The following is a 26,405-nucleotide window of genomic DNA, read 5'->3' as shown; positions in this document are numbered from 1 at the left end:
TTCTCTTGCTCTCTCTCTGTCACAGATCATTATGTCACGATGTTCTGATCAACACATCAGTCTGAGAAGAATGCAAGGATCAGGTCACCTCATTTCGGATCCCAGTAACCTGGAGTTCTTCAAGCATTCCTCATTATGACATCCGCATGTGAATGACATTTGCTACAAATCTGCAGAATTCCAGGTCCAGATGTACTGAACTCAGTATGGTATTTTATCAAGCAAGGTAGCCATTTTTCAGCCTCCAAAGTGTGTGTATCTGTGTATTTTTGAGTGACAGTGGAAAAGCTTTCCTGTTCCTATTAACAAGCCAAAAAAAAAAAAAAAAAAGCAAGCAAGAAATGCAGAATGAGTGCAGGGCTCATTTTGTGACCTGAATTAAAATGATGCAAAGAGATTATTCCACTTGTGCATCCTTCTGTAATAAAAGATGGGGCCAAGATGTTATTTTTCTGTCTTTGTTGTCAAGGAGTCATCCCTTGTGACGTGCCGTGAAGGAAGAATAGGAGCTGAAAAAGTTTTTTTGTGGATAGGGAGACAAGGATTTAAGCTGAAGAGAGATTGAGAGAGAGAGACATACAGCCAGAAAAAGAGAAATTAATTGGATAATTGGAGGGCATTAAATCTTGAATTAAGGGACGGTGAAAAAAACGGATATAGCACACATCTGAGGTATTTATACACAGACCAGTTTTAATCAAACAAGCATTTCACCCAATTTATTAACTGACTTAAGACTAGATGCTTCTTTTAAGATGAATGTTCTTGGTCTGAAAGTACAATTAGTATAGCAGTTACGTGCAAATTATTCAGATGGAAAAAGAGTTAAAAACGGAAGCTTTCCTTAAATTTGCTGGCTAAGAAAAGGAACCCAGAAGGACGAAAGCCAAAAGCCGCATTTGGGAGAGAAAATGGTTGCCTCCCTTCCTTATGCTTTTCACTCACAGTGCAAGTAAATGGCTGCTGTGCTAAAGTCAGAACCCAAGGGAAGCACAGACATTTTTGTGGCAAGGACTTTACAGTACAAGCAGTAGTAATGGGCAGGATTCAGCCCACCTTATTTAGAGCGCACAGACACAGAAGCCATAGATGTGCAAGGTGCATACTCATGTCAATGCAGACCCCAGAGAAACATGCTTGGGTGCCTTCACATAGCTCTGCTAGCAGGGATCCTAAGGCTTGCCAAGGGGAAGCTCAGTCACCTCATGTTGTGCACAGCTGGGCTGAGATTTTTCTCTGCACCCAGAGCTGCAAGGTTGTATGCTCTGCTTCCAGCTCAGCTTGTCCTTGGCTCATTGTCATTCTAGGACACAGCTATTCAATAGCTTTTTGGTTCTTAATTCTCAGCTTTCCTGATTCTAGCTCCCAGCTTCTCTGCATTTCAGCTGAAAATAGCCAACAAAGCACCATGCAGGAGGATACAGAATATATTTTAAAATTGTTCATAATTTTGTAGCATTCACGTAAAAGATGTGATAAACTAGAAGGGCTGTGAACTAAGATTGTTCATTTCAGACACACAAGAATGGGCTTACTTATATCATCTAGTCATCTAAGCCACATCCTTCAACAGCATTCCCAGAATTTCATGTAATCAGAAACAGTTGGTCCTGATGGACAGGAGTTTGCATCCATGCAATTTCCAGGAGCATCTAAAAGCATGGAGTACAGCATTTGAAATATATGAGGCTGTCTTTCAGGAACCAACTAAGGAGACAACATTAATTTGTTTGAACACTTTATATGGCCACCCTTCTCACAGCAGTGTTTTTGGGCAGAATACAAGGATTAAAACCAAAGAACAATAAAATATAAGAACAACAGAACACATGTCCAAGGTCTAAACACCAATCCATCTTACAATCAGTAAAAAAACAACAACAGATCAACCAGTAGAGTTTATTTAACTTCTGGACACAAATGCCTGAGGAACAGCCAGGTCTTAGTGCCTGATGAAAAGCCAACAGAGTCTGGGCCATCTGGATCTCTCAGGGATGCTGTGCCACAGGGCCAATGCTGTGCAGAGAAGACATGATTCCTATGTCCAGAAAGATAACATTGCTTGGCGGAAGGGGCCTGGAAGAGATCTGGATCACTTTTGGTGGGCAAGCAGAAACAATTGGAGTTGTGTGGTCCTGCAAATAGCCTCGCCCTGTGCCATGTATAAATGATAACCAGCACCTTCAATTGCACTAGAAGTTTACTGGAAGCCAGTGCATCTCACAGAGCAGTGGTGTTACATGAGCACCCAAAGTTTCCCATTTTGCTGCTTTCTGGGCCAGTTTCAGCAGCTCCATGTATGGGGCATGACAGCAGTACAAACAAGAGGTAACTAAGGCAGCAATTAGCGTGAGAGGGGCCTCCCAATCTGGAAACGGGTTCAATTGGCACACAAGATGAATCTGTGCAAAGGCTCTCTTGACTTTGGCTGTTACCTGTCTTTGAGCAGGAGCTGTGAGTCTAGGAGGATCACCAAATGGTGCACCAATTATTTCTGGGAAAGTACAGCTTGATTCAAAGCTAAAGATGGAAAGTCTTGGGATCTGGGGTACCTCAAAATCACAGCCACTAGGATTGAACCAAAGCCTGTTTTTTCCTATCCAGGCCCTCACAGTCCCTAAGAAAGAACCTCAGTGGGATCACTTGGTTAATCTGGAACAGAGCTGTATAGTTTGGCATCATCAGCATACTGATGACACTGAACCCCATATCCATGGATTACTTCATCCAGGAGTTTCATGTAGAAGTTAAATAGGAGTGGGGTGAAAGTACAGCTCTGAGAAACCCTGCAAATCAGGAGCCTCAGGCTTGGTCTCCACCCCCCCCCCCAACACTGACTGAAACCAGCCCCAGAGAAAAAAGAATCACCACAACACCATGCCTCCAATCCTCAATCCCCTGAGCTGATTCAGTATATAATGATTGATGATATCAAAAGCTGATGAATAATCAAGAAGATCCAGGATGGATGCACCAGCCCCATCTCAAACCCACCAAAGCTCTTCAACAAGCACAATCAATGCTATGTCAGTGCTATAGCCATGTCTGAATCCCAACTGAAAGGGGTACATAATGGTGGTGGGGGTAGCAGTGATAATGATTTACAAAATTAGGTATTGTTCTCCTTCTGTATCATTTCTGCATCACAATATGCTTTTAATGTAAAAGAAAAAAAAAGTGTGAATGCATGTGAACATACTCAATTTGTTCTTCCCAAGCCTAGAGGCAAACTGCATACAAATGGAAAGGCACCCAATTTTGTGAAGAAGAGAAATCTGCATGGAAATCTGATGAAACAAAAGAAAAGGAAAACATGAGAAATTGAGTGAAATCAAATGTTACCCATGCATACCCGGGGTGTTCTGGTCCTTTCTTCCTCTCATCCTTCTGCATCAAATTTACAGAAGTATGGTGATGGCTTTGGATAACATGAGAAAACTGGGGAAGCTATATGTACTTGAAATGGAAAAGCACTTCTGAAGGAGAGGCAAATCTGATGTATGTGTAGGTGAGGAAGAATGTATGCTATTTAACTGATTGATTTAAAGTAGTGATATCCATACAACTGCCTGCAATAAAATAATGAAATTAAAAAGAGTCAGACAAGCTTGAAGAGGTGAATGAATAAAGTCATTCACACACACACACACACACACACATGCACACTCACACACACACAAAGAAGCATAAATCACATTGTTTTTCTTTTAAAAGCAAAAGCGTGTCATGGGCAGATCTGAATATACATTCTTAAATAGCATATATTGTGATTCAGAGGCTAATAAGTTATGCAAATAAATAAATAAATAAATAAATAAATAAATAAATAAATAAATAAATAAATAACTTCATCCCTGAAGCCTCTGGCAAATGTCTAAGCAGCATTTCAAGTAATGAAGCATAGAATTCTAAGACCTTGAGATGGTCTCCTTGGAGGATCTTCACAATAAGGAATGACACAACCTTTCCCAGCCTAGTGCCCTCAAGGTAAGTTAGGACTATAATTCTCAGACTTTTCAGCCCATGTAGCCACAAAGTACTCTGGAAGCTTATGTCTCAATACACTTGGAGGAGGTCCAGTTTGGGAAGGCATGAAGGGTTTTTTCAAAATACCAATTCTGCTCAGACATGACCCCCTCTTATAGTTGTGGCAGTGTATGGTCCAAGGATGAATATTGCTATATAGCCTAAGCACCCAAATAGCCAGTTTTTTCTGTGTCTATTCTGGTACTATAAGAAATAAAGATACTGTAACTGGAGCTAATTTATTACTATATCTGGGGTGAAAAACAGCCCACAAATAGATCTTGAAGTCCTTCATTTTGTTTTGCTTTATTATTCTTTCCCTCAATATGTCCTCATTCCTCTTGGTTTCAGTAACTGGGGTTCTTCTGCTCAAGAGCTTTTCCTTATTTCAACTCCACTTATGACACGTTCTATAAGATACGGATTAATTGGCAAGGGTCTCTCATGCAAAGCAGCCTTCTTGAAACAGATAATGGGTTTTAAGCTTTCCTTGCACTTCCTTTCCTGCCCAGGATTTTAATCTAACTGAAATGTCTTCAGTACATTAAATATTAGGGGTGCATGTGCTACACTAGACCATTTTGTATCAAACAGGCTCCTGAAGAGACAACAGAAAGACTAGAACCTTAAAGGTCCATTTCAATTTCTAGTCTTGTGGAGGCTTAGAAATATTCCAGTATGAATCCCAGGAGAGTCCCTTCCTCTCTATGTAGATGATATTGAGTTAGGTGATCTGATAGTCTATTGAAACATAAGGCTCAATATCCTATGTTTTCAGAGATTATTTCTTGGAATTATTAGCAGGACATCAAGTTATGCATCATCTTGTCCACTTTTGTAAAGAAGGTTGTTGAAATCCTTAAAGTTTTATTCTGCAATGAAGTGCTCCAATTAAGTTCAAGTGTTACAAATGGAGCTTCGAATGTATTGTAGAAAGCTCATTCTCAAGAAATGCGATTAGTGATATACAAAAGAACCTACTTAGTTATACTTTGCATGTAGGTCTCAACACAAGAGGAACATTTAGCATTGCCTCCCCTAAACTGGGGTTGAAAAATTCCCCAAGAGCCTGTCTCTGTGGGTACAGCAGGAATATTTGTTGTGTGGATCCTTCACAGTACACATGTCAGTTTCTACATAAACTGGAACCAGGTTTGTTAATGTGTCTTGGAGAAGGAAAGGTCTGTTCGCTGGTCTCAGGAGAAGACCTACACACTCAGTGCCTAAATAAGGTTATGTTAGAAACATTTGGAAGGCAGGATTTTTCAGATTAAACAGACACATACTGTAGAAGGAATGGATAAATTAGAAAAAGGGGAAAAGACAGCTGTAATCTGTTTCTCTTGGGCTTAGAAAGGTGTAGACTTTTCCTGATAATGTCTAAGAACTATCAGGTAAGCAGATGTTTTTAACTAGAACTATAATATAGCTAGGATCTATGCATTTAATACCAGATTGCTAATTAGTTAATTACTATATATGTTAATTACTATCTATGTTTACTTGCTGTTTGGAGCATATTAAATAGTGAAAGAATATTGTTCCATCAGGAACATCAGTCCACCAACTACCCTACATTGACTCCAATATTTGAAAGGGATATCTTATGCAATCTCACCTCTAATTGTCTGTTTTTAGGAAAAGAATGGACAGAAAGCCTGGGGTTCTATTTTCCCTTCATCTTTAAGGATCTGTTGAAACCTAATGACATACAGACTTGGTTAAGAATGGAAAAGCATAACTGGAAGAGCACATGCTTTACACATGGAAGGTCCCAGATGCCATTTTGTCAGTAATCCTGGAGAGCTACTAGAATAACTATCAAACATGGTACAAAACAACTGTCTGTATTGTTGTTTCCCCAATGCCATTTGCTGCTTTCATACAATATGGGTATATCTTGGCAGCTCAGTAGAAGATACAGCATTGTGCTGATGGGAGAGATAAATAGCAATTTACTCAGGAGTACACAAGATGTTGTATTGTGCTGATGGGAGAGATAAACAGCAATTTACCCAGTAGAACACAAAATGTACTATTGTGCTGATGTTTTTAACTTGGTTAGGCTTGTGGTTCAGCTCCATTATTTATTTCAGTGCTCACTAAAATGGAGAGATACACGTTTGGTCTGTAGAAAGGACTACTCTTTTAGTTTGAATACTGAAGATCTTCTTTGCCTTGGCAATGGCAAAGCTTTTCTGAACTTGCAATACAATTATATCTTCATATATGGGACAATGTTCTCCCAAATCAAATAACAATCAAGGGATGCTAATATCACTGTCTAATGTTTTAGAGCTCCTTGCAGCTTGTAGCTAAAGCCATACTTCTGAGGGCAAGGAGGGATACAGTTGGAACATTCTGAACTTACATTTTGCCTCAAAAGTTAACATTTAAGGGAACACATGTAGCTATAATCCCACACAGAAAGTAGAACGGTTCCTCATTTTGTTGTTACTGACATGGAGCTATTTCTCATAAGCAACAAAGTAGAACAAGAGTGTCATCCCTGAAAGCAATACTCTGTCTCCCGCTTTCTGTGTATCAAGTTCAATAATCAAACTTTCAGTTTCCAAGTAGGATGTGCAGAACTAGTTCACTGTTAAAGCCCTACAGAAACAGCAAATTAAGAAGCAGAAGTGTAGATCTTTTTTTGGCCCTGTTCACACAATCTGGGATATTAATAATATTCCAAACATTCATTTTAATGTGGGACGTCTCTCTTTGCCCTTAAATACTTGACACTTGCTTGCTATTAATATAAGGTATTTCAATTTTATTTTTCACTTTTGCACCTGGGCAGGTAGTATTTGTCTAGCAAGGCATCTGTAGTCATTAGCACCAGACTGCTTCAGCTCCTTCACATTCTGGGGGAACCAGGAAAACATATGTTTCCAAAGTGGGTTTATGTCATGGAAATGGGGCTACCTATACAAAAACAAATGCAGACAGTTGAGAAATGCATAAAGACAGTTTTATGTACTAGTGCTAGACTATTATCAGTGCATATTTTATCTTTTCCAGGATTGGGTGGTTGAGGTGTTTTGCTTTATTTTTTTGTCAGTATTTTTTTCTACATCTTTGGTCTACTAATTTCTGTTCTACACATAAAATTCATGTCTTGATTGGCTAGATTCTCTTGTCTTAACTGATTCCCAGGCAATGAACAACCGCTTTTCCAGAGCTAAGCAGCTGTAAGAATTCACACTTTCCTCATGATATCAACCTAATTAGAACCTTAGATAGAACATTTTCAAGTTGTCGCAAAGTTATTTATAATGTATAATATAATTATTATGCTACAGAATATGTAAATAGTCAACATTAGGAAGAAGGGCCTTCTGACAGGAGAAATGTATTAGGGTAGTGTGTGAAGGTATCTCTATTAGCTTTTCTGGAAGAATAAATGGTAATATTATATCCTGAATGGTCCCTTTGTGACATTGTGAGAATACTTCTCAAACCCCTTTGGAGCAATTCTGAAATATCATAAATCTTGTCATGGCCTCTTGCAATAAATGAGTTTCCAACTGACTACTTATTCTACTTATCCAGTATCCTTCAAAAACAATATCAATATCCTAAATTGTAATTAATACTGATAGAATATATCCTTTTCTTGATTTCTAATATTTTAAGTTATCTAAACAATAGAATGCCAATAATTTTAATTAATACTGTACAAATATCATTGTAACAAAACAATATAATGTATTAAGATTTACAGCAATATAATAAAGAGGAAAAAAAACTAGATGAACATAGATTTTGTGAGCATTAACAAAAATGAACTATTCTGTGCATGCCAGAAAATAACACAAATTGGTTGTCTGTAATGCTGCTGCAGTTCTTGTCTAAGCCTTCAGTTTTGATGCAAGTGAAGGATGGGAAAGATAAAATGGATGGTGGTGATATATTATTAGGAAGAATTAAAGGGACAAGAATCTCAAACTGTCAGACAATTTAAACTTGAAACATTAAAAAAAAATTAGAATTACCATTTGAATATCTCCTTGAAGGAGACTATGTAAATCATTCTTCAGAAAAGTGGAGTTACTTAATTCCAAAGCAATTTTAAAATCAAAGTGAACACATCTCTCCAAATGAACAAAATCTGTCAGACTCACATGAGAGGTATGCGTGATGGTGGTAGAAGGATCCCAAATCCACAAGAGCCAAATATAATGATTCTTTTTTAAAAAAAATCAACAAATCTTGGAACTACAGTGAATAAAACCTAGGCACACTATTGCTGAGGTAAATCAAAAGAGTCACCAGTGGGAAAAATTTTTACTATAGATCAAAAGGGTAGCAGCTATCCAAGCTGCTGGTTATAGAGAAAAGGGTTGCGCTGAGCAGAAGGGAAAATAAGCAAACACATGGGAATATTTGCTGTAAGAGCAGAGTGAAAAATAAGTATTCATTACCAAAGAAGAAATATTTGCAGAGTTCAGCAAACCACCCATGCTGCAGATGGAAAAAGTTGGAAGAGTTGTAGGGCATAAGAAATGCTGAGCACAGACCCTCTACTTGAACCAAAAGAATTTTAACGAGAGGATGTACAGGTTAATTCATTCAGAGCTTCCAAACAGATGGATGAAAAGCATGCAAGGTGAAGGGCCATGATCTGTGTAAAAGGAGCTACTTGCACCTCACAAATAACTACTAATAGGTTACAATTCTTGATGCTCACTATATATGTTGATAGCAGAGGCAAGGTATTTGGAAAAAAAAAGTAATGTTTCTAACAGCTCATGCTCTCTTATTTGCTAATGTAGAAGCTAACAAAATCTCAAACAATAACTGTATTTTACAGAAAAAGATGTCTATTTGCTGGGATAACCAGATCAAAGTATGGAAGCCCTAGAAGATATCAACATTTATTGGCAAGTAGGAACACAATCATGGCATGTAATTATTTTTTAAAAAATGACAATAAAATAAAATAAATATTGTCTGGGTCCACTTTCAATCATGGTTTATCTAAGCACAGTTCTTAGAACAGCCCATAATACCCTACTTCAGTCATTGTTAAACATACCATAATGATTGCTAACATGCTGACAACATTATAGCTCAGTGCAGTGAGTGAATAAGATACAAAGCAGCAAAATTCTTTGGGCCAAATTGTGGATATAACAATTGAGATGGCAGATGCACTTAGTTCATGTAAATAGAGGGTCTCAGCCGAACAAATGACACTGTTGCAGTGTTGAATACTAGCAAGTCTTTGGAGGTTTTTGACCCTGAGTGATTGATCACTACACTAAGAAACAGAGCAAAAGAAAACCAATTGGAGATATGCCCCTGCAAGTGGTAGTACCCAGTCAACTTGGGTTGATCTTGGAAGCTAAGCAAGTTTGGCACTGGTTGGAAGTTGGATGGAAGCCCACCTAGAAATTCCAGGGCTGAAGAAAAAATATTGCATAAGTATGGCAAACAACTTCTGTCATGCTGCCAAGAAAACAGATTGGATGCCATCAGTAGGAGTCAAGCTTGGCTCAAGGCTATCTTTACTTTTAATTGAAGATATAGGAGAATCCTTTCTCAAAGAGAAAGAGATGTAATGATAGTATAACCAAAGTGTCTCAACAATGGCTGGCTGGAGGGAAGCAACTGTAAGAAATAATTGAAATTTAGAGCAGCAGCTGTTTCTTTTCTTTTTTTTTAAATCAGTTTAAATGTCATACAATATCAAGACATTTGCTATCCATTTCAGTCTCTTGTGGCACTATTTTGCAAAGTTTGGCAGTTTACCTTGGCAGCAAAGTTTACCTTCCTACATCTCACATAGGAGCATCCCATCCTCTTTGACTATTCCTCCTAGGAATGGAATATTATCCATCCTTTTCTGAAATTATCCATACACAATGTTAAATCTGTCCCTACATTCTATGAATACTGGAATTTGAAGCTTCTAAGCAGCTATCATATGACTAATCCTTGTAGCCACCAGCTGATAACAGGAATTTTTTTTTTTATGAATAATTGTGATTAAAAGAAGATTTTACAAAGATTTTAAAAATGACAGAAACGAAGAAAAAGAAAAAGATTACAAAAGGGTAAAAGAAAAAGTGAAGAATAACAAAAAGCAAGAAAAAAGAAAGATATCTAAAGAAGCGACTTCTGATCTTTGCAGCATTTACAAACATAACAATTACCATCTCCACCCTCCTATATTGCATGCCATAGTTCCCTTCTTCCCATAAACAAACCTGTTTAATCAATAAATCCCAAAATCAGCAGTTCATTGTTTATCCATTTTCAGCAAGAAATCTATAAAGGGTTTCCAGTCTTTTATAAAAGTAGTTGTAGTCCCCTCCTTAATCAAACAAGTCAATTTAATCATTTCTGCAGACTCAGCCATCTTCAAAATCCATTCCTCCATTATTGATGTTTCTGTAATCTTCCATCTTTGTGCATACAATAACCTCACTGCAGTTACCATATAGAAAGTCAATCATCCATGATCCTTTTCTAGTTGACTGTCCATAAGTCCTAATAAGAAAAGTTCCAGTTTCATCTGAATGTTAATTTTTAAAACTCTCTGCATATGTATTTGTGTCCAGTATCTTTTCGCTTTTTCACAAGTCCATCATGTATGATAAAATGTCCTTTCATGTTTTTCACAATAACAGAAAATACTTTCAATGACTCCCAAGAAAGACCTGGAAGAGGCCATTTGACAGCTCCACTGTAGATCATTTAGGATGAACATTTAGCTGTTGTTCTCATCTAGCCTCCAGAAGATATATCCATGGCTAGCACGACTCTTCAAAAGAGGCACGGTAGCATGAAAGCTAGCACTCTGGTCCTAAGCATCACTCTGGGACTATATCCTACACTGTTATTTATAAAATTTTACCACTGATCCTACAAGTTTGGTGAGGCCAAGAATAAGTGCTTTCTATAACTGAATAGTAATTGTCTCCCGACATGGCTGACACATATCACTGCCAGCATTGAGTACCTTCAGCAAAATTAAAAGAAGTGGCACATGCAATTTATCTCATTCTTGGAGATAAAGATGGAAGTTGATGGTGTTACCCTTTGGATGCACATAATGAATAAAAAGTCTACTGTGATTTTTAGAAGCCAGCTTAAAGCAGACATCACTTTCATATACTTGTTTGACATCCCTTCTTGAAAGAAACACACAAACAAAAATTTCATTTTTTCTTGACAGTTTTAATACAATGTAGACAACAGTTTGCTGTTTGCTTTCTGCATGTGCCCTTTGCAATTAAAACCTCAGTAATATCACACATTTTGTGTGTTCAGCCAAAGCATTGCTAATTTCACTCAAGGTGCAAAGATGCACTATCACTAACATTATGGCAATTTATCACATTCTTTATGTGATATATTTGTGGAATATCACATCTCTGGGCTAATCGTCACAGGCTGTATTCTTGGACGTATCTTTGAAATCAGCTGAAAAAGTTAAAGCATATAATCTTGAATTGGCCTCCAAACATTCTGCTACTTCCAAACAGTCACCTAACACTGATTTAGGGACTTGATGTTCTTGCTTCTTTTAAAAGTATTCATTACTAGGCACAATAACTTGAATAGTGCCGAGCCGACACAATGTTTGCATACCATCATGGAAAATAACAAATTTACAGAATACAAAGGGCAAATGCTAATTTCTGTGGAAGTCAACATTAAAAGAAATTTAGCTAGTGTGAGCCAGAGATTTTTACAAAGGCAAGATAAATGGATTATGAGGAAAAGAAGAACAAGAATATTGTCACACAGAGGGCCACTAAACTATGTTTAGGAAAAGTTTTTTTATAATCTGCATTCTTTTCTTTTCTGCAAAGGCCAAAGTTACAACACAGTGCAAAGAAGCATAAAATAGAACTCAAGCTTTGCTTTCTAGTGGCTAATCTTTGCAGACATGGAAGAGCTAGCTCCCACTTATAGACAAACAATTATTTTTTCCCATACTACATCTGCACTACTCAGTACTGCTTTTTTCCAAAGACCCTGACTCATGGCCAGTGCACATGAGACAAATTACTGCACAGAATTGGCAATTTAAGAGATAGATCAACCCTTTATTTCTGTGAAGGTGTTTGATCTGCCTCTCCATACTCCTGAATATCCACACTTTTCAGACAAACAGGAACACATGTACAGCAGCAAAGAGCAAAAAGGATGATCAGAGAACTAGAAACTAAGTCCTGTGAAGTGAGATTGAGGGAACTGGGAATATTTAGCCTTGAGAAGAAAAGATTTAGAGGAGCTGTGATAGCCCTCTCCAGATACCTGGAAGGATGTCATGAAGAAGCCAAGATTGGATTTCTACTCTTAGTGCAAGACATTCTAAGTTACAGAAGGCAGCTTGCAATTGGACGTCAGAAAAAAGCAACCATCTATTGGGGATGCTTTGATCTGGTTGCTGTACCGAGCACAGGTTACCCCTTTCAACTACCCAGAGATGCTGGGGATCAGATGGCATCATCATCATCATCATCATCATCATCATCATCATCATCATAATAGACTTTGATTCCAGGAAACTTTTTTTTTGCTTCCTAAAAACACAATTGTGCAAACTGATACATTCCAGCAATGAGATAGATGAATGTTGAGGTTTTACACTGGCAAATGCACATATGCACAAATATTGACCATAAAGATAAGATCTCTTAAAGATATAATCATATTATCTGAATCAATGAATGATGCCATTGATTGGTTTAGCTAAAAATAATTTTCACTAGCTGGCATTGAGATCAATCTTTCTTAGTCTGATGTGAGATTGAACCAAGTCCTTCTGCAAACAAACATGTTCTACCAGTGGGTTATAGCTTCATCCCCATCTAATGCTTCTAGCTGAAAGAAGGAGCACAACAATACTGAATAGAGTAATATACACACTCAGTATTTACAGGCAACAGGTTGAAAAAAGTTTCTATTTATGCATCATAAATTCATTTAACTGATCAGGAGGCAGAGACCTCAGGTAGGTTAGCCAGATTTTGTATACTTGCTATGACGGAATGCAAATGATTGCTACAAGTGGGGTGAGTTCAATTATCTTATTTTAATCATGTTAAAATAATTTTATATGCATTTTGGTATATTACTTTAGCCAGATCATATTTCATTTTGCTTATTTTTTAACTATTAATTTACTTTTAAGTTGTTCTGGTTTATGACTGTAATAAACTACGTTAAACTAAAACTGACTTTGGGCTTTGCTCTAGCCACACACAATTCTGTCTGAAGAAGTTGTGCTTGAGAACAGTCCCCAGCTCAGTCTGAAGGCTATTGTACATTGTGACATAGGTTCAGAATTCATATTTAAAACCAAATGAATGAAGTTATAAATTCCACTTAGTCCCTTTATGAGTGTTATTCTTTGGATAATCTTGAGGTTCCAATTACTTCTCAAGCTGACCTAATTTAGAGATAACTCAGAGATAGGCTTATGTAAAACTGGTACCTTTATTTCTGAAGGATTTTCTGTTTTCTGACCTTCTTAGTTTCAGTTATTGCATGAAGGGGCTCCACAAGTAAGATAGATACTTATAAGGAACCATGGACATCTGCAAAGGAACTTCTAAACACGAGCAGCTTCTGATGCTCCTTTGCAGATGCATAGTGTTCGTTGACGGCAGGTGTAGAACATCAAGCCTGACTTCTGGTTCTATTTTTAGAAGTTTTAAGATGATTAACATAAGAAAATGCGTATGTAGTCAGTTCTATTTTGTCATCCTCAATTCAGTATGTTTTAAATGAACTAGTATGAAACACATTGAGATAAAGTGATTCCACTGGGTGGGGGGGGGGGACTATTTTATTCTTTCTTTTTATGTTGGAAGGAAGTTGCCATTCTCAAATGATGCCTTGAAACCCTGAATAATTACAGTTAGCAGAATAAGGCTTCAGCTCCACTGGATAAAGTGAGAGTTGTTTTTGAATAAATACTCATTGGAGTGAGTAAGACACCCTTATATGACACCTCTTGCACATTTTATAGGAGGAAAATTATAGTTGTTCACACAGTCAGCCAGATGTTTAGACTGGATTTGGCATTTTTATCCTCCTATCGAGTCCTTCCCAAGGACTTGGGATAGGCAGATGTTGTTTGATGGTGTTAAAGGTGGCAGTGGTATTATTATTATTATTATTATTATTATTATTATTATTATTATTTATCTACACCCTCTATAAAATCATGCATTGAAGTCTATGGGAAAAAGGGACCAGATCAAAACAGCATAGTTGCTGTTGGGTTATAGTCAGATAAGCACCATGTGCTCTGCCTGTTTTTCAGCAGCAGCCCACAAATGCTTAATAACAATCTACAACATTCTAAAAATAATCAAACCACAGTGGCCTGGAAAAATAGAAAATGGAAATCCTGTCACATTTTTTTTATCCAGGTGGAATTGATACTTTTTTGTTTGCTGTAATTTTATTCCCCATAGAGTAGAGCAGATGTACAGGTGCTAAGCTAGAAACTGTTATAATTACAAAACCTGTATTCAATTCCTTAGAGAGCTTTGAAATTTTCCACAGACAATAGAAATACAGACTTTGAAAGGGGAAAAATCCATATGCCTGGAGAACAATGGAATACAAGTTGATTTCCTAAATCATTTACTGAAGGAAAGTGTTCTTTAAGAAAAGCCACACAAGGAGCAAAATCCAAAATAGAGCTAAATGTAATCAATTTCAAAAGCAGGACTACTGGTATATACACAGTTTTTAAAAGCTATATAAAAATTAACCTGTTCTGAACTTCAGGGGTTTATGCTAATCAGTAACTGAATGAACCACATCTTTTTTGACTCAGTCTTCAGTCTTCATTCTGTGAATAGAATGGACAATTGTTTAGTAAAGAATTTGGAATAGTTCAGTAGCTAAAGTTAGCTGCAGAATAATTTTTCTATAGAATGATCTGTAGTATAAGCAAATGTCAATTATTCAGTCTTAAAATAAATATATTTTCTGATTATTATAACTACATAAGGTGAAACTAGCAAATAAAATGTGGGTCTCTGTGATCTAACAGAGTACTGCTGTCCAGAGAAATGAATGAATAAGATAACAACTTGTCCCTAATCAAAACTTTGTGATGATAAAGGCAGCCTTTCTGTGGCCATAATGACATTAAACGTCAAGCTCCAGGTATTAATTTGGAGAACAATTATTTGAAAATTACCCGGGAAATATGGCAAAAGCTCTTAAAAATTATCCATTGCAGCATGCTATCTATAATTTTTGATTTGAGCCATACTTCATATTCACATCTCTATGGAAGTTCTGAAATTCATGTCACATGGCATTCTAATATCTTCGGCTAGTAGACCAATTACAAGTTAAATAAACAAACAAATAAACAAATAAATGTCTTCTATTGGCTTTGTTTATAGTCAGTCCTCCTAACCTGTTTGCTATGTGTATCTACTTCCCTCTGGTTTGAAAAGGAAGCTGGTATACCAAGGGGGAAATATTTAACTTTGTATGCCCTGGAGTATAGTGATAATAATATAGACATAAAAGCAGTCCCTCACTGGTCTGAAGCAGTAAATGGCAAAATAACAACCAAATAAACCTATAATTCAAACCAACGTTGGAATCATTGTATTGACCTAGATATATTCATATCTAGAGAGACTCATTTAAATCAGTGGGAATTAATGAGTCATGATTTCAGTGGATCTGCCCTAAATATTTACCTAATACATGTTCATCTTGTTCTTCTATTTAAACCTCAGTGAAAGGAGCTAGCAAGAAAATTATGAATAGGAGCATAAATCATACCAATATTTTAAAAAATTGCAAGGGTACATACATTTAAAATATGAATTGATCTAAAGGTTGAGCAGTTACATTAAACAAAGCTAAACAAACAATCAAAAAAGCTCCAAAGAAAAATGCCAGATAGTCATCTTATACCTGAAAACCGGAAGTGGAAGTGGGTTATAGGCTGCTCAAATCCATATTGGAATGGGAAGGGGGGGAGTAGATATTCTGATCCTAATTTGTTTAAGACTTTAAAGTGAATAATCATCACCTTCAATTTCACCCAGAATTCAGTTGGCTACCAGTGCAGCCGGAGGAAGTGTCCTCTTCTATGTTGTGATCTTTTAAAGCCAGCTGCAACTCTAATTGCCATATTTTGGATCAATAATAGACCAAAAGGTCTGAAGCCCAGTGTACAGTTGTGGTTAGAGTAACAAGAGAATGGGTCACTTTGGCAAGATCAGCATGTTCCAGAAATGGTTGTAGTCAGTGCAGCAGATGAAACTCAAAAAGTGCTCCCCAAGCATCACCTTGGCATCAGACATTCCCAGTCTGCACACCATATCCTTCAGAATGAATGCAGTTCCATCCAGAGTTGGATATGCAGCTGCAACTGAGTCAGTCATACCTTACTCAAGAGTACCTCTGTCTTGTCTGTCCTCATCTAGATGTTACCAATTCAGGACTTCCACAGCCTCAGCAAATGAGGCAGAACATAAGATATATAACTGGATATTATCTATATACCAATAACGCTATATACTCAATTCCATGATGACCTCTCCCAATAGTTTCCTGTAGATGTATTGCGTGTATATATATCTCCCAGATTCCAAGGCTGTGGGTGGTTTACAATAGTCATAAAATAGAATAAGTCCACATTACCAAGCACATAATAATAAATACTATCAAAATACAATAAATGCAGAAATAAAAAGCAACAGACAACTTCACCATACAACCAAGAGAGAGGAAAAAAATGCCCACTGTTCAGTCAATCCAATCATCTCCCCTAAACCAGTTTGAACAGAATAATCTTGAAAGCCTTACAAAAGGGCAATAAAAAAGGTGCAAGGCAAACTTCTGGAAGCAAGGTGTGTCATAACATTGGAGCCACCAGAATTAGGATTGCCTCCAAACCCACATTTCTCTTAGGGGATAGGAGATGAAGCATCTTGTCACTGGAAGAATTGGACAGCAGAACTTATGAGAGGTAAGCCAAGATTCAAGGCATAGAGGGTTTTAAAAGTAAAAAAACAAAAAAAACAAAAACAGAACTTTGGTTTGGACCTCAAAACCTACTAGCAGCCAATGCAGCAACTGCAAGCAACAAAAATAGAAGAGTACTGGCTCTCACCTACCAACAACCTAGCTACTGCCTTTCTGCCTTTTGCACCGGGATTTCCAAATGATCTTCAAACACAGCCCCATGTAGAGTAATGAGACCATGAGTCTCTGTTTCTAGAACTTCTCACTAAATAGGGTTGCAACTGGCTCATAGACTAAGCTGGACAAACTCCTTCCTGGCCACAGCTGCTGTTTTAGTAGGAGACCAAATTCCAAGTCACAGAACAGCTCCTTCAGGAAAAGTGCAATCCTGTCCAAAGCAATAAATGCAGCAAGAATAGAGCCATGATGGTTCTGGATAAATAGCTGGGATTCAGTGTGAATTTGTTTCACCCCATCCAGTTCCTGACAGCTTCTATACACCTAGTCAAGAATCCCACAGCATTTCCAATCTTGGGTAGAGATGTATAACTGAGTATTAATGGTACCTCACCTCAATCTAACAGATGACCTCCCACAAAGGCTTCATATAGATCTTAACAAACATGGGTGGGAGAACCAAGTTTTGTGACACTCCAGATTGGAGCAACCACTGGCTTGACCATGATTGACTGGGGCTGCCCACTTAGGTAGGAGTGAAACTGTATCACTGTAGTAATACAGTGCCTCCAAACTCAACCCTAAAAGCTGGTCCAAAAGGGTATTGTCAGACCCACTAAATAGACCAGACCAGGAAATCTTCACCACAGGAAAGGTAAAACTACTTTTATTGAGATTGGTTATAATAACAATATCTTATTGTGCTGTACCTCCACCTCTTCCTTATACTTCAGTGAGTTAGGGAGGTGTCTGCCTGAGTTTCTTCCTTATGTTGTTGTTCTGGACTTAAAAATGTTTCAGCCCCTTTTGCCTAGGTAACAGTTCCTGCATATTTCCATCAAGGTCATCTTCCTTACTTTCTATAGATACAATGGTTGAAGATATTAAAAGCCATCCCAAGTTCTAAAAGCACAGGAGGAGTACAATCTCCCCATTTAGGTCCCAACAAAAGTCATCTACTAGCATAACCAATGCCATTTCAGTCCCATGCCCAGGTCTGAATCTGACTGGAAAAAGATCCAGCTAATCGTTTTCACCTATAATTCTTGATACTGAAACTCCACTACTTTTTCCAATCTGTTCTCTGAAAAAGAAAGATTGGGACTGGACAGAAGTTGTTTGATGTGGCCAGATCAAAAGATAGCCTCTTCAGGAAAGAGCATACCACCATCTCTTTCAAAGCAGATGGCTCTATTCCTTGCTTCAAGAAAGCAATAATCACTTTCTAAATCAAACTGCACATGCCTCACTCTGGTCACACAAAGCAGCCAGGTAAGACTTGAGTACAATCCATAGGTGGCAGAACTCTATTTACTTCCTTGGGCTCCCCAAGATCCAACAAATCCCAAATGATCTCACAAGACATTGTGCCAGTCATTGTGCTAGACTCTGTCCAAGTGGTATCCAACACTGAGTGAGTAGGGACAACTTTATTCACAAAAAGCCTTACAAACATTCACAACAGCCTGTAGGAACAATATTCTACCTGCCATTCCCCAAAAGGGTGGGGGGTCACCCTAAACAGAGCCTCTAGATAAAAATAACAGAAGCAAAAAGTGCTGAAAAATAGCTTCTTTGCCACTCTTATTGCCACAGTGTAGGGTCAGACCTACACAAGCATCTATGCTCTGTCATATTTAGTCTTCTGCCATCATCACTCTAGATGGTGCACTCCCAGGCCTCCCAAATGACTCAGATGGATAACATAAGTATAATATCCAAAGCCACTGAGAGGTTCAGCAGAATCAATGGAATGCACACACATGCACCCCCCCCCCCCATCAAGTTCTCAGTAGATCATCAACCAAGGTGACCACAATTGCTTTAGTACCAAGTAAAGGCCTGAACCCTGATTTAAATGAATCCAAATAAACAGTTTCCTCAAAACAAAAAAAAAAAATCCTGGAGATGAAATGGCACCACACATTTTATGACCTTTCCTCAAAATGGTAGATTAGACAAAAGTAAGTAAGTATATCCCCCTCTGACTATTTTCATTAGAAAAGAAGGTCAAGTGCACAAGTGAATTGCACTTCCAAGGTCTTTGTCCTCATACTTTGTCCAATTAACTGAAAGGAAGCTGACACTGTGAGATCATTAGATCCTGGAAATGAAAAGCCCACATCAGATCACAAGAGAAAGATTTTATCCATGAAAAAATATTGGCAAAACAGCTATAACAAGCTATCCACAGATTTTCATACTGCAGCTGGAACAGAATGTATGACATCCTGCTCTGGTTGATGGACAATTTTCAGAGTATGTAATGCCTGGAAAGAAATATGTTTTTGCTGCCAACATCATCATAAAAAACAGCCCTAATAACAAACCCTAATGTGATTGTCTGAACTTAATTCAAATTTTCTTCCACCATTTCTCTACTTTTGAATCTCCAATAGAAGAGAATGTACGCAGCTCAGGGTTAAGTCCTTGGTGCTCTCTGAGCTGGTTGCTTGCTTGCAGATATATCATTACTCAACTAGGTAACATCATCAGTGCCTGCATTGGGTAATGAAATGTCTGCAGGCAAACAACCAAGCTTAGACAGCACCAAGGACCCCTCTTCTGAATCGCCAATTTCATAGCCAAAACTTCCTCAATAAATGGAAAACACATCTTGGATCCACAGTTTGGCAGCTGAGGCTCAAGAGTCACAACATCCATGGCTTGGCTAATCCCTAAATTTTAGTGATCTGCAAGAACCTTGACTGAATCACCTATTATATTGCCAGTAAAAGTCTTCAAAACAGTCATTAATACTCCTGGATCCATCAGTTTCCAAAGTTACACTCCAAGGACGGATTGTTTTAATCGGTCTCAAACCTCTGCAGAATTTAGGAGCCTAAATGACTCTGAAGTGTATCAAACAATGATCCATTACAAAGAAATGATAGTAAATCCACATTCAGACCATCTGACAGATCAGCAATAAATGCCAGATCAAATATATACCTTGCTATATGGATAGGTCCAGTTATTAATTCCGATAGTTCTTTGGGGCCATTGTATGAATAAATATAACTGAGTCTAGCAGTACAAAGGTAGCCACTGACAGCTAACTCTAATTACATGATTGACTCACCTTGACAATGAACTTTAAAGATCTTCAGGATTAGGATTAACTAAACATGATTAAGAAATGGTTCCACCCTTTACTCTCCAAAGACTATATATAAAAGTTTATTCTGGGGAACTTTTGAATATCTTTCACTCTTAGCAGAGGTGTAAAATACTGTTAGTATTTGAAATACAGGACTCATCACCTCAGATGGAATCCACAAAAGATAAAAATGATCTTCTAATATCTAGCCATTTTTCCTAGCCATTTTTTCTTGGTATCAGATTTTAATACAAAGAAGATGCCAAACATATACTTTTTGGGGGGGGGGTAAAAATTTGATTGGTAAAAATCCATTCTAACTCTTCCAATAGTGCCAACATACTAAAGACAGACTACTGCATTTAGGAAGTGAGGAAATGTTTTTCATGGGTATTTTTCCTTGGATGGAGATACTAAAAAAGTGTAACTAAGTATGGAAAGGAAGAATCTGTTTAGTGCAGTCTTGCATATCTAGTAGTTTCAATTACATTAAGCTATGCTTTAAAGACCCAGTAGCAGAAGAAGAAAAAACAGGAGTCATCTACAACATACAGTGTAAGGACTGCAACAAACACTATGTAGGACAGACAGGCAGAAGGCTGGCAGAGCGCATCCATGAACACCAACTAGCAGTCAGAAGACATGATGAAAACTCCTTAATCTCACAACACATGGACAGACTGAACCATAGTTTTACCTGGGAAACTGTCAGCATTTTAGATCAAGCTAATTCCAAAAATGCAAGGGAATTCTTGGAAGCTTGGTATTCAGACAAGGCAGCAATCAACAGACACATAGAGATAAACAGCATCTACACACTACTCAAAAGAGACAACAGAAAAGAAAACAAAAGACCAGAACATCTCCTCACTAGCAATCATCACCCAGATAAGCAGAGGTTACCACCAGGCACACAATCAGGCAGTGAACAATACCCTAATCAAGGAACTACCAGAGGAACAAAACCAAACCCCCACCCCCACCAACACTGGCAGGGCGTGCCACAGTAAATAAACAGAGAGCAAACCCCATCCCATTCTAGCACTGAAGATGTTACCTAGCCGGGTAATGAAACATTTGCAAGAAAAGAACCAAGCTCAAAGAACCCCAAGGACTCCACGGTTCACCCCTGAGCTATGCATATTCACCTCTATTGCTATGCTTTAAAAATAGAATGCAATATAACAATAGAAAAAATAAGATTCTGGATTGCCTACTTCCACATTCCTGAAAGTGCATTAAAAGAGATGGTAAAACGCAATTCCCTATTTATCTGATCTGGATTTTCCTCTACTGTTGAGTCAATTCCCCTTTTTCAAATGAGAATGAGGGCATTACCAGCAAGGTTTGATGGAACAGGATAAAGAAGGACATCAGGATGTTAAGGGCATGCAAAGACAAGGAATCCAAAGATTCAGGAGCTGTGCAGACAGATCAAGAGATCATTTGTCTGGGTGATAAAATTGGATGAGCAGGTCATTTAATGCCATCATCTCCCCTCTTGCAATGAAAAAGGAGGGTTAATTATCGTTAATGAATGGAAGGCTAATAATAGTATGTTCACTTCAAAAAGCAGCCCAGAAATATTCATGGGGAGCTGTGAAAGCAAAAAACCCAAAGCAATGAAGAAACCTGAGTCCAATCCACTCCTCCGTCCTCTTCCACACACACCCTCAAGACACACACTGTTATAAGCCAAGATAATAGAATGCATGAACCAGAGCAAGGAGAATTATGTAGGATGAGAAAGAATGTAAATTATGCCTCTCTTAATAGATACAGGAAGAAAGAACAGAACTAAGCTTTGGTCACAATTAATTTTCCTGTCAGCTTTAGATGCTGGGCTGAAACATCCTGCCCTTTAATTCAGGACAAACTTTAAAGTTGTACAGTAGTCACCAACTTATTAATTATTGAAGTTATTTCCCGGTGTTCTTGCTATGATAATGACAAAAGGGGGTTATTTCCAATTCTCCAGTTATTGTATGGACCTATGTTTGACAGCAATTTACACTAGGGAGCTGAGGCAGTGCCTTAAGCCACAGGGAGCCATGGCTGGAATCAGAGTTGGCATCTTTGGCTTTTAGACAAGATTTTTATTTTTCCTACTGCTGGAGAGAAAGGAACTTATTGTTGAACTCGGCAAGAACTTTGTTCTTCTGTCAGCCTTTGTATCGCTCAAGGAAAGGATTTATCTGAGGCTTCTGTCACTTCTGAGGGACGTTATAGATTTTGAAGGGCCTTAGAACTTTCCAACGAATGTGTGCATGGAGGGAAGGAGAGAGAAAAGGGCACAAATGTTTATTTTCAGTTCTGTGCTTTCATTCCTGAAAATATCTGAATGGATTCCACAAGCCACATTTTAAGCATGCATAATGGAAGGGATGCATTTCCAGAAATGTGTAGTCAAGCCCTGTCTTTGCCTCACTTTCTTCTGTTGTGGAAATAGACCTTTGGAAATGTTGGGGGTCTGCACTTTCTAATACTCTTCCTCAACTTGAATGTATTGTCTTCCCTTGGGAGAACAATAAAAACCAGGCATCTTTTACACGCCTAGATGAAAAACATTTCAAGTGCAAAGGACAGAATCTCCTTCCCTAGAACTAGCTTTTGTCATTGCAGCAGGTAAACCAAGCAGCAGGTAAACAAAACAAAACAAAAAATCCTTCCTGTGTTAAATCCCAGAAAAAACTGAACTGTATCCTTGTAAATCATGCAGAATATGCCTGCATGCACAGCTGGTGCAGTTTTGTACAGTTAAGTGCCTTAGATCACAACCTTAGCATGTTTTTGTCCACACGTCTCCCCTTTTCCAAGCAATGTTGGAGAAAAAGAAAATCATGGAAAGTTGATTTTAAAATGCATCTGTTAAATTGCTTGTCGGTTCTGAAAATTTGGTTTGTTTATATCCTACTAATGACTATAAATATATGTAAATAATAATCATGCCGCACAGAAGAGCAGTGTAGGCACATGCAGATAACTTACAGGCTTGTGAGTATCTTATTTACTTTCATACTTTTAGTACCAAAGTGCTAGTTTTTCCATTTCATATGGCATTAGCCAATAAGAAAAGAGTAAAATGTCCACATTCATCCAAATTTCCATGGAAACCTCTGTAATCTGCCACTACTTGGTGCCCTAGATTTAGGAACACTTGTTTCTTGGTATCGTCTAATGATTGAACGTATTGAAATACATCAGAGAGGGTGTTTATTACACACCTTCACAATAGATAATTGTTAACAACCACATCATGTGGAAGAAGGCTCGCACTGAGACACAGTCTTTCTTATTAACTGTTTATAATAGTGCATGCCGGCATCTGGGCCTTTAAAAAAAAAAAAAAAAAAGGGTGATCTCTAATGACTGAATTTCACAAAGTTTGAAAGACTTTTTCTGAAGTTATTCTTCCAGCTATGAAAACGTCTTCACCTTTCATGCTCCAAAATTCTTTCATTTTAAGAATGACACAGTTTTGTTCTATGCTTATCTTAGATGGAGAATGGCTAATGATATATAAAAAGTCAGATAAAATTTGGCATTGAGGAAACATTTAATAGTCTTGGAATCCTTCTTCTCCCATTCTGAGTAATTTGTAATAACTCAGCAGTAATATGTCCTAATTCATCTATTCTCAACAGCATTGCTATTATGGCAACCCATGGCCTTTTCCAGATTCCGCATGTGGCTCTGAATGGTTAACAGCCTGAAGTTGGCAATAATCAAATGTTTCCCCCATAGGGGCCATATATCTTCAGAGTGTAGTTTTAAGATTATTAGAGATTTTTTTGTTCATGGTTGTATTTATTTTTTCCTTTGAAAAAATATAATAGTTGCATTTAAAGGGACTCTTGGAGCACTTTTGGATGAGGCTTAGATCCTGACCTGACACCATTCAGTTGACCAAGTTGTAACTTTCTCCTGCTCCAGTTGTGGGTTGTTGCAGCAGTGGCTGAGTTTCATTTTGATCACAATCACTGGCCAACAACTGAGCACTGATTAGCTGCAACATCTCTGCTCATCTTTGGCTAAGAAGGACACCGCCTGACGGGCTGTCAGTGCTCTGTAAGTGCTACAAATGCACAGCAGAGCGAGGTCTGGTAATTGAATAGTCAAAACAGTTTACTTAAATTCTATTCAATTTCAAATGTGAAGTTAGAGGACTTGGGCAATTGAAAGCCTCTTTCTCTCAAAGGACCATTGGAAAGCAGAATCTGTATTCACGGTAGGTGTCATGAAAATGTATTATTATTATTATTATTATTATTATTATTATTATTATTATTATTTTATAGTTCCTAGTCATCTTTCCAGAATCCCATAGTGCTCTGTCTGTCTACATTAAATCCTGGGGTAGATTGGAAACTGTAGATTGGCTCTTTCCAGCCATATTATATGGTGTGTTATATAAATATATGTGTTCAGTAAGATATGTGAATATATGTTATATATTCTGTTATGTTACAAATATTTCCCCCTTTGGTATTTATGTCTTCCACCCATTGTGACATTGATCAATCAAAGCTTTCACATAACATTTTTGAGTAAGATAAAGCACATGTATACCTACCAATCTCTGTCATATCCATGATGCATCCAACATTCCCTGCTAATAGTAAAGGCAGTGCCAGTCAGTTTCAGTAAATATGCCAGAAATGCAATAGAAGCCCATTCCCGTATGCATACTTACACCATTCTATGCAAGCTAGGATCTCAATTCTAGAGATTCTCTGGAAAGCAAACTTATGGTTACCTGCATCTGATCCATTAGGAAATAAGTGCACTGGACTGACTTGCTTGCATGCCCTTCATCCAACAAAGAGAATAAGGAGGGGGGAAAAAAAAGGTTTGAATGTTCCAGTAGTAATTCAGCAAAGGTAATGCTATTCTCTGGTCTTTCACAATAGAGCTCATTTTATAAGAAGGAGAATAACCATGTTGAGGGAGATAGCCAATATTTATTAAGCAGGGCAAACATATTGTGAAATATATTTTCTTTAATATACATCAAAGTCTTAAATATTTGGTCTCAGATTAATATTCATTGTAAATTAATTAATGCCACAATATTATATTTGCAAATTAACATTTTTATTACATATACCATTCAAATGCAAGGTCACAAAGGGAGTTTGTAACATGAACTGTTTTGCATTTAAATTAGTGCATAGGCAGCAGTAGCTTAATCACTTAAATTTTACTAACAAGGAAAGGATAGCCTATCGTCCAACGTGGTCCAAAATGAGCCTTTCTTTTTCCAAGAGGAACCTGTTGTCTTTCCCACTTTTACTATTCCCCCATAAATGAAGACACTGACAATATAAAGGGGGGGGCGGTATTTGACAAACAAATCAGTACTATGGAATTATTAAGTGGCTATGGATATACTTCAAATGTCTTATTAACTGAGGTGCCCTAGGAGAAAACAAATCATCTTCAGGAAAGTTTGAATATTGTGATCAAGTTCAAAGTCTTGCAACTTATCTTTATTCAAACAGTGTTCAGTGAATTCCAACTCTTTAGGAAGTGCTATGACTCATACTTTATAAAAATTCTCAGTTTCAGTTCCTTGGAGCTCCAAGGAGGAGTGGAAAATGTTTTTTTCCTGACATCTTGGAGTAGAGAGGGGGTGATGACATTTTAGTTTTTGCTGAGATTCTAATTTTATCCTATGCAAAGATTGTATGGCCCCACACAAATATTGGATATGTGTACGTTTCTGTGTTTATTGTCCATATATATGTGAAATTTAGCATATTTTCCAAACTTCTGTTCTATATTTGGGATGTACATTTGGAAGGGGGCATATGCAAATTCCACTCTCTCTATACATGGGAGAGGTGCTTCCAGCCAGGAGCTAGATGGACCAATGATTTGGATTCTTGATCCAACAAAGAGATCTCCTGGGCCACATTCTTTATCAGTGCTAGTCCATGGACCATGTTACAACTTTTAAAACCTGGAATATAATTACACTGATATTGGAAAATCTCAGTTGGAAAAGATGGAGGATTTGCACTGCATATTTTTCATAGCTCAGGCATTTGCAGGACTGAAACATCTATCAATTTAAGCATGCAGTTGAAGGCATGCTTATTCAAAGGTCCACTTCATTCAACGACTC

At 37.7% G+C, this 26,405-nt stretch overlaps 3 long non-coding RNA genes across 30 annotated transcripts in view; 2 read left to right on the top strand and 1 right to left on the bottom strand.

Annotated features, from left to right (window-relative positions):
- The window catches only part of LOC148215072 (uncharacterized), a 47,880-nt gene extending 37,515 nt beyond the window's left edge, over window positions 1-10,365 (top strand). The window contains exons 2-3 of the long non-coding RNA XR_015797224.1: window positions 26-3,508; window positions 5,665-10,365. This is a non-coding gene — a long non-coding RNA (uncharacterized LOC148215072). The remainder of the gene's footprint in view (window positions 1-25; window positions 3,509-5,664) is intronic.
- An 18-nt stretch (window positions 10,366-10,383) lies between these two features.
- LOC148215071 (uncharacterized) lies at window positions 10,384-25,145 on the bottom strand. Of its 2 annotated transcripts, none has more exons than XR_015797226.1 (3): window positions 24,972-25,145; window positions 24,852-24,890; window positions 10,384-14,854 (listed from the first exon to the last, which is right to left on the bottom strand). It is a non-coding gene; the product is annotated as an uncharacterized LOC148215071 (long non-coding RNA). The 2 variants fall into 2 exon arrangements; XR_015797225.1 differs by having other exon boundaries at window positions 25,035-25,121.
- LOC112540350 (uncharacterized) overlaps window positions 24,344-26,405 on the top strand; it is a 137,425-nt gene continuing 135,363 nt past the window's right edge. For 16 of the 27 annotated variants that reach the window (XR_015797210.1, XR_015797215.1, XR_015797222.1 and 13 more), the window contains exon 1: window positions 24,345-24,506. This is a non-coding gene — a long non-coding RNA (uncharacterized LOC112540350). Of the gene's footprint in view, window positions 24,511-26,405 lie in introns of all 27 variants that reach the window. The other 11 variants (XR_015797207.1, XR_015797206.1, XR_015797205.1 and 8 more) reach the window with 6 other exon arrangements.

This window comes from Python bivittatus, unplaced genomic scaffold (assembly GCF_059951505.1).
Source record: "Python bivittatus isolate LINGU-HERP-01145 unplaced genomic scaffold, Pbiv_v1 ctg000480_np1212, whole genome shotgun sequence".
In the NCBI taxonomy this organism is placed as follows: Eukaryota; Metazoa; Chordata; class Lepidosauria; order Squamata; family Pythonidae; genus Python; species Python bivittatus.
This window is presented reverse-complemented; position numbering and strand designations above follow the sequence as displayed.